Genomic DNA, 9025 nt, shown 5'->3' on the forward strand with positions numbered 1-9025 from the left:
TAGTGCCAGAATTGAACTGAATTATAAGACACCTAGTTAGTGTCTGTGCAGTTGGAGAACTGGATGGTGATATGGAAAATCCATACACATTTAGTGTCAGAGTATTGTGGGTAAAAACAGTTCTGATGGTCCTTTTAGGAGTTTCTTTCACTGTAATAAAATACCAATCACTATCAGATGCTAATAATAATCTTAATGTGAAAACAATGTTTTTTTAGTAATCTGCCAGATGTCTTACTGTGGGTGAAACAGGGGTAAAACTTAATTCAGATAATTTACCCTAGGTCACTGGATTCTCTATTTTTTGTAAGAAAACGTTGAAAATGGAAAGTTTAACAAATGTAGAACAGACAGTTTTAATGTCCCAATAACACAATATAAAGCTTCTTGGATTTTTACTACATACATTTCCAACAAAGTCTCTTGGAAGATTCTCCTTTCTTGATTCTACTTCTAACATCAGAAATGAATTCTATACACTGCTACTATTTTTAAATGCATCTCAGAGTGGGTTTTATGTTCCATGGATAAAGATCTGAGAAAAGCTTTGTGATCTTGGTTTGTCATAACCCAACATGTGTGAATTTTAGTTGATTCAGCTCTGAAATTTTCATCTCTCTTATTGAAAGAGCTAACAATAAACCTAATAATAGCATAGCTTTATTGTTTTTTGAAAAGAAAAACCTCAGAAGCAATTTGAAAATGTGATCTTAAATATTTGATAGTGTTAAAGTTACTAATAACTGAACTATATTATCAGTGTTTATTTCTTCCTGTAACAAAAGTGTTTGTAAAGAGCTATATTTATTTTTAAAATTGAATTATATTGTAATTGAACTAGGAAATTTTGAAATGTGATTCTTTTAATTGGTTGACTTTTAAATTATTATGAATCAAAAATTAAATATATCATTTTTGCTTAGCTCAAATCTCATATGTGTGTGCATATATAGACTGGGGCAAAATGGAATTGTTAAAGACCTTCTCCCTGTAAATTTATGGTTCTTAACTCTACATAAACTAGTATTAAATCAGGTGTGGTGCCACATACCTATAATCTCAGCATAACTCTACATCTCATCTTCTGGGAGGCTGAGGCAGAAGGAACACAAATATAAAAAGGTCTGGAATATGTAGCTCAGTGTGAAGACCCAGGGTTCAGTCCCTAGTACACAAAAAAGTAAATGTTAGAAAGCTCTGATTTTTCTGATGATGATGGTAATTACTCTAGTGTTTTCATTAAAATATAGCTTATATTTATGTATATACAACTTTTGATAGGGATTTCTTTCCTGATACCCTAAGCACGTGGAGGTACCCACATCAAAACTGCTCAGTTTTAATAAAATTAACCATATACAATATATGTCTCAACTTTTTGAGCAAAGCATTAGAGCACATCTTCTAAGCTACTTGCTTTTCTGAGTGTTTGCTTTTAACCTAATTTATCCTCTTAGTCTCAGTGGGGAGGAGAAAATTTCAGTGAAATATGTGCTCAGTTTCTTGTTTGGTCCCTAATGAAATTTGTACACAAAAAAGCTTAGTCTTCTGGAAAATTTTAGCATTAAAAAGAAATATTTGACTCTAGTTATTCTTAATACCAAAATAAAATGCTTCTAGTGAAAAATTCCAAGTCATAGAGTTGAAGTACATTCCAGTAATAATCCCTAAAGATAAATTAAAGTGCTTCGTTTTCTCTGTAATTATTTTTTTGTATAATCTCATAGTGTCTAATACAGAGAGACTATGATGAGTTTTTCCATTACATTTGTTCTAACTCTACATTAATGCCTAGTGCTTTATAGGCTTGCAGTTGTCTTTTTGGAGAGGATTATACACAGTTTCCAGCTGACATACTAGTGAGCAGAAGCTAATGAACTAAAATCAATGCACAACAGCTTGACTGCACTTGTTGATTTACTCCTCTTTTGTGCATTTTGTCTTCCAAGGCAACTAAGAGCCAATTTTGAGGATTTCTTGTGTTAATTCTTTAAATCTAAAGTTATTACAATTAGGGCCCCTGACTAGAGCTGTTAAAACAAACAATAGAAGAAAAGAGGATGCTCACAGTCATAGAGCAAAGTCAAAGACCAGAAAAAAATCATTTGAGAACATTTGAGGGATTAATGTAAAGCAGAGCCTAAAACTGCAGAACAGCCTAGGATGGACCCTTGGAATGGGACATAGTAGCAACAACCCTGTAATGGCTAAAAGAATTTAGGAAAAGCTACAGAACCCACATGTGTATAGTGGTACCTCAGTTCAAAAACTTAATTTGTTCCACAGTTCTGGAAAAGATGGTCATGTTCGTGTTCATGTCAGAAAGATGGCTGTGGTCATGTTTGTCACTGGATAGAGTTTGCAAACAAAAACAAAATTTTACCAAACAACTCAAAAGCATTCATGAACTGAGCTACTTCACCACTTCACTATATCACCAAAGTGGAAGAAGCAGGAACACAAAGGGATGTTAACAATGCAAGAGAAATCTAAGGTTAGAGATAAGCCTATAGGAATGCATACTGTGAGAAAAACAGAGAAAGCAGTGATTTAGTAACAGAAGGAAGTATTAAGTAACAGAAGGAAGAATAAAATACCAGAGTTGAGAGAGAGTAGGTGAGGTCTATTGGTTTGTTACCTATGGTAAAATGGTAAAACTAAGGACAATTAGCATCGTTAAAATGTGACAGTTCTGGAATGAATTTGTATCTGGAATTAATTTGTATTTTATTTATATTATTCTATTTCTAAAATAAACTAGATTCAGACACAAGATGATATCTCAATGATAGTTGAGAGATTATACTTTTTTGGTTTGTGATTACAATGATATCTGTATCTCTGTTCATTTGTGTAATGAGTTTGAGGAGACAGATTTAGCTGTGTGTGCATGTGAAGAAGGAAGTTGAAAGATTTACATACATTTTTGACTTTATGTATTTTCAAAAATGATATGAAAATGTCACAATATTAAACTATACACAGAATTAAAGAGTTACATTATCTAAAAGTAGAGATATGAGACCACAGAGAAGGAAAGAGATTCATTTACCAAAAAGAACAAGAAACAGTACTTATTAAGAGGAACATTAAATTTAGTTCTGAGCTTCCTGGTAGCAGAGAAAGGAGTAAAACAGGATGAGTTTTAGTTTTCACTGACAGATAAAAAGAAATGCACACATACTTAAAAAGGAAATTAAAATTTTTTTCACTCCATTTTAAGAAAAGTTTATTATGTAAAATAGGGGGTCAGCAAACTTTAGCCATGGGCCAATCCTGTCCTTCTCCTGTTCTTATAACTAAAGTTTAATTGGAACATAACCATAGTCATTCAATTACTTACTGTTTAAGGCATTTTGTGGGGTACAGTGGCAGAGTATTTGGGAGAGAGACCTTTAGGCTCACACACCCTACAATATTTGGTATGTGACTTCTGACAGTAAAAGTTTGCCAACCTCTCATAGAGAAGTTTCCAAGAGGGATGCTGAATAAAATAATGCCTATTCTGCCAAACGATGGCTGACAATAATACTCATACCTTTCTCAAAATATTTGTTTGTTGATACTGTACATGTGAAAATCCATGACAGTGCTTTACTTCATGTTATAGTGAGGGCATGTGTAAGCACAGTATAGCTCAAGGTCAATATAGTCTTTTATATCTGCTCTGTGGTTATAGTGGGTAATTGATATTTGGAGACACTGACTGCCAATCCTTCCATATTGAAAAAAGCTGCTTAATTTTATTCAGGTATCTATGATCCTCCCATCCCCTCTATGAGCTTCATGGGATGGCCTATCCTCCCACCTCACTTTCCTTTCCATCTTCCTCAGTACTGAGACAGGAAGGTAGGGCATGGCTAAAACTGGCTGGGAAAGGAAGCATGCCAAGATCCTGGAACACATGCTCAGAACTGTTCCCAAAGCCCTGCACGTGGACTTCTCCCAAGAACTTGAGCAGGTTTTTGATAGGATGGCGTAGACCTGATGTCAGCCTGAGGAGTGGTTGATACAAAAAGGACAGCCTATACTGAATTTTGGCCACTGTATTCTCTTTTGCATGGTGGCCTCCCCTCCTGTTGTAGGATGTAATTCTTTTCCTACTTTTATTTGGCCCAAACTTGCTCTGCAGAGCCTGTTTCTTTTCCTATCTTTGATAAAACTTTGCTACCATTTGTGCTTGTCCTGATCAATTCTTTGTTCAAGACAGAAAAACCTAGAAACCACATCCAGAAACCCCCAAACCCAGTAACAGTATTCCAAAAGGTGGGCAATGGTTGGCTCTAATCAGTGAACACATGCCATCTCTCTGACTACAGTGCTTGATTTAGAATTTGGGCACAGAACCTAGTCAGGACAAAAAAAATATGAAGAGAGATTTTTTTGGAAGCTCCATGAGATATATTCATTTGATGCTAGATACACACAAGAATGCATAGAATTCCTAGAAGCCATAGGCTGACATTGTCATAAGGAAAACTAACCTTAAGAGGAAACAGATACAGGGAAAGGAAGAGCATAGTAAAGTATTTGAATATTTTCTAGACAGTGCCACTTCTGAAATTTACTCCATCTTTGTTGTTATTGATATTATGAGTTTTAGAAGCTCTCATTATACAGCCCACTTTAAAAGGTTTTATATTATTTTTCAGTGAAAAATTCCAAATACACTAGTCATATTTGAATACATATAGAAAAGTGAGGGAATTTGAAGAAATACGTTTTCAAATATTAGAAATACGTCTTAAGCTTTTAGTTAAATTAGTGTCTGTTCATAGTAGATATTTCTGAGAAGTACCTAAAAGGTAGTGATTATACTCATATCCTATAATTAATTGATAAACTAGTGGCAAAAGTGACACTCTCTGTGGGCGGGGGATTTAGCTTAGTGGCACCATGCCTGCCTTGCAAGTGCAAGGTTCTGAGTTTGATCCCCAGTATGCCAAAGAAAGAAAAAAAAGAAAAGTGACACTCTCTGAGAAAAACTCAATGTATTCTCCCTTAAGGAGCCATTTCACTTTATAGAAAGGAGTGCTTCAAAGAGTATTGAAAACTATTTTTTTAAAAAAGGTATTTATCAGAGTTTTCATTAAATAATAATGATTGTACCTGTTTGTGCAAATGAAGTACAGCAGGGAGCTCTGGGAAAATAAGGTTGTCATGGTAACCAATAACACTTTTTCTCTACTGCAAGTCAAGATAGCCACAGAGGCTGCACAAGGCTGTATTTCCTTAGAGATGTCTCCCAAGTAAAGGAAATTAGACAAAGAAAAATAAAAAAAGATATGGCATTTGGCTGAACTCTGTTCTCTCCACAAAGATTAACATTTTTAAAGAAGTACGGTTTTGCATTATGAATTGAACCAGGTATGTTAAAGTGCCATCTTTTAAGGAATCATTTCAATAAAAGTGGACAGATGATTATTCTCTACCCTAAGTCTGAGACAGTACTGTCCAGAAAAACGTTTTGGATTTCCTTTATAATGAAAATTATTTGCTTAACTAAGGACATAGTTTAACATTTAATGTGAGGAAGAATTGATTTTCTGCTGATTTTGTTGTTGTTGCAGAATTTAAGAGATCAGAGAGACCAAGAGGTGAAACAGGAGGATTTATTTAGTTGTGCACCAGCTCAGCAGATTCAAATCCAAAGCCTGAGCCCAGCACAAAGGAAGATCTCTAGTTTTATACATGTTGCCACAGGGGAGTTGATCTACCTAAGGACACCAAACTTGTGGGCAGGCAAGCCAGTTTACAGAAGCAGAACAAAGGCAGTTACTAAAATAGTGACAGTTTGCAATTTAGCACATCTTGGTGGTCTTGGTCTGGTGAAAAACAGGCTCTTATAAAAACAGGATGTTGTGAAACCATTACTTACAGAAAGAAAGTTGGCAGTACAAAGAACAGCAGCCACAGGGAGGGGAAAAACTAGTGCGGAATTGCTTAGGTTGGGGAAACTTGTTTTTCCTTTTTTTTTTTTTAAGTCCTGCTTCATTGTAACTGAAAACAGAAGAATCTTCAAATGTTTGCTAAAAGGCATGCAATCTTTCTGAAACTAAAGTTCCTTACCTGTAAAATGCGCAGTTTGGACAAGGTTCCTAGTTTTCAAACATTTTTCTCAGTTAAAGCCTATTAGAAAATCAAACATGTAAACAAATAAAATTGTAATTGCAGATCTCAGATGGAGCCTTAGCGGGAGGCTCAGAAAAAGAGCTATCGGGCTTCCCTTCTCTCTGTAATAGTCCTCAAAATATGTTCTAGAAAATAATTGAAAGGCATATATGTTTTAAAATGTTGCCTTTTTAAATAACCACACATAAAATGCCTCCATTGTACTTAAAGAGAACTCTTCTCTACCTGGTAGCAGTTTCCCAAACAGCTCAGGGAGGAGGAAGGAAGCAGTGAGTAGACCAGAGTAATCTACCCTAGGATTGAATCTTTAACGTAAACCAACAACACTGCCTTCCAGTTTCTGGAAGGAAATAAAATTATAAACACTTTGCACTACACCTTCATACCTATTAAGAGAAAGCAAGTCTTCTGAAAAATATTCCTACACCACAACCCGATAGGACTTTTGTCAAGTTAACAAAATTAAAAATTGGATGCTGGATGAAAGCTCTTTGAAAAGATCCAAAGAAATTTCAAATATATGCTGATGGCTGTAATGGACCACATTGGACTAAAACAATACTCCAAATCTGGCTGTGGGTAATTCTAAAACACGCATTGGCCCGACTTAAGATCATGCTGCAAATTGTGTAAAATTAAATTAAAATGTGTAGAAATGATAATGTATTATTTAAATATGAGTTCTATTGTATTGTCCAAATTAGAACATTTTTGAGAATGAAAGGGAGAGCTAACATAGTAGGAGGCATTAATTGATCTACAGCAGATCTAAATAGGGATAATCCTGAAAAAGACATCTTGTCACCCTAGTCATAGTATCTTTAATAATGCCAGATCAACTGACTTGAGTCCTGTAACAATTTGAATATTTTACAACAATTTTGAATATTTATAACAATTTTGAATATTTCTTCTAAATATTCCCTGGTCTCCAGGTCTAAAAGATAAATATTTTAGAACTTGGTACAAATAATTATGCTTCAGTTATTTAAAATCCTTTCCAAGTACTCATAGAATTCTGAGTATTTAAGAATGATATAATGAGTCATTATTTATTGTATGTTTGGTTGATATCCTATGGAAACTTAGCTGAAACCATCTCACTGGCCTATTAAATCATGAGTACAGCGCCTGTCCTCAAGATTTTTATACTCTCCTTTGTAGATGTTTATGTCCTCAGTAAGTTTTTATATTTATAAAAGCTTTAACTAGTACCTTTTCATGTGCCTCTTCTAGAAAGTTTTCTTAATTTTACTGCTTGTTATGTTGTCCTTATAAAGTAACTATAAGTGTAAATTTGTGTTCAGTTCATTAATTTCACTGTTACATTTTCTAGTACAGATCACTGTCATGATAGATTATTTTTGGAGGACACTGATTTTCAAATACCTTATGAAAACATTTGAACTTGCAAAAAGTTCTTCATCTGTGTGTTTGGACTCTCCCTTGCATACTTGGGTACTTGCTCTCTCACACTCGTTCATTCTCTTTCTCTCAACAGCATCACTCTGGCAACCCAGACACTCCTTGAAAATAATGAATGGCTCTTTTTAGAAAAGCAGGTAAATTATTTATTTATTTATTTTCATATAGTATGTTTAAAGTGTGCAACATATTTTGACATGCATGAGTTTTGAGATGACTTGTTATACAGCATGAGTGTGGCAACATAACTGATGTAAATGGTTATGCCTATAAATGTGTTTGAAGTTAAGATGCTATTATGATTGAGTGGCCAATGTCTTTAATGTACCACAAATTTATTTAGATTTGAATGAAAGAGGTAAAGATTTTCCTCATGTCTCTTGTAATAAGTAGTCTTATAGTTGTTCCTTCCATGCGTCAGTCCTGTGTACCTCCCTGTCCCCAAACCAAGTTTTTCTAGGGTTGTTCCAGTAATGCAACAATCAACACATCCTAATGATGGTACCTTTATTCACCACTCGTGAACAGTCAGTGAATGGGCTGCGCAAGTTCTTCCAAACCATGCAAAAACTTAAGTCCCTCAGTCCTTTCTATTCTAAATATTCCTAATAGCTCCTTTGTAATCATTCTCTAATCTGTCCTGTAATATATACCGGAAGAGCTTGGACAGTAGGCAATGCAACCAGAAGAAAGGAAAGGTTTGTCTTAGAGAGCAAAAGTTTGGGAAATACATACAGATTTAATGGTTCCTTTCTTTCTAAAAGTTTCGTATAATTTATAGTAAGATTCTGAGAAGTTCTATTTTAGTGTGGAATTAATCATGTCTCCTTATCCGTCCTAAAGTTCTGTCTTCTCTAGTAGCCATGAATTTAAGCTGACATGATTCAAAGTAAATATGTTTTTCTCTTGTGTTGCCTTCTATTTCCATAGTACTTTTTATTATTAACTTTTTATAATCTCATAGTCCCGTGGTGAGGTCTACCGTGGTTCTTGTCCCAAAATATGCATACATGTAATGGGTTTATTTTGATAATTCCTTAGGAAGTTATGGGTGAGCCTTTAGTATGGATGTATGTATATGCATTTATTTATTCATTTTTTTGGTGGTGGAGGTTAAACTCAGGGCCTCTCAGAGACTAAGCATGTGTTCTATCATTGAACTACATCTCTAGCCTGTTTTATTCTTTTTTAATGAGCACAGATGTTTTGTTTTATCATTCCAGTGTTGTTGTCATCACACATTAATTTATTATTTTATTTATTCCTTCAGTAAATATTTATTGAGCTTTGGCATCAAACTTTGTTTATGTGTAGCAGAAAAATATGAGCCTGGACTAAGTTTTATTTCTTATAGTTAATCTGCTTTACCCAACATGGGTACTTATAAGCCCTTTTTTCTCAGTATTCAAATTTTTGTCAGCATGTTTCTAAAGTTGGAATTCTCTTAATAAATTTTAACTGGGGTGTA

The 9025-nt window shown here is 34.5% G+C and overlaps 1 long non-coding RNA gene across 1 annotated transcript in view; it reads left to right on the top strand.

The window, feature by feature from the left end:
* Nucleotides 1-8786, top strand: part of LOC147823257 (uncharacterized) — a 479935-nt gene extending 471149 nt beyond the window's left edge. Inside the window, exon 4 of the long non-coding RNA XR_015444100.1 lies at nt 7634-8786. This is a non-coding gene — a long non-coding RNA (uncharacterized LOC147823257). The remainder of the gene's footprint in view (nt 1-7633) is intronic.
* Nucleotides 8787-9025: the final 239 nt, after the last annotated feature.

This window comes from Heterocephalus glaber, unplaced genomic scaffold (assembly GCF_053883595.1).
Source record: "Heterocephalus glaber isolate CG9 unplaced genomic scaffold, H.glaber_assembly_v1.0 deba00001594, whole genome shotgun sequence".
Lineage (NCBI taxonomy): Eukaryota > Metazoa > Chordata > Mammalia > Rodentia > Bathyergidae > Heterocephalus > Heterocephalus glaber.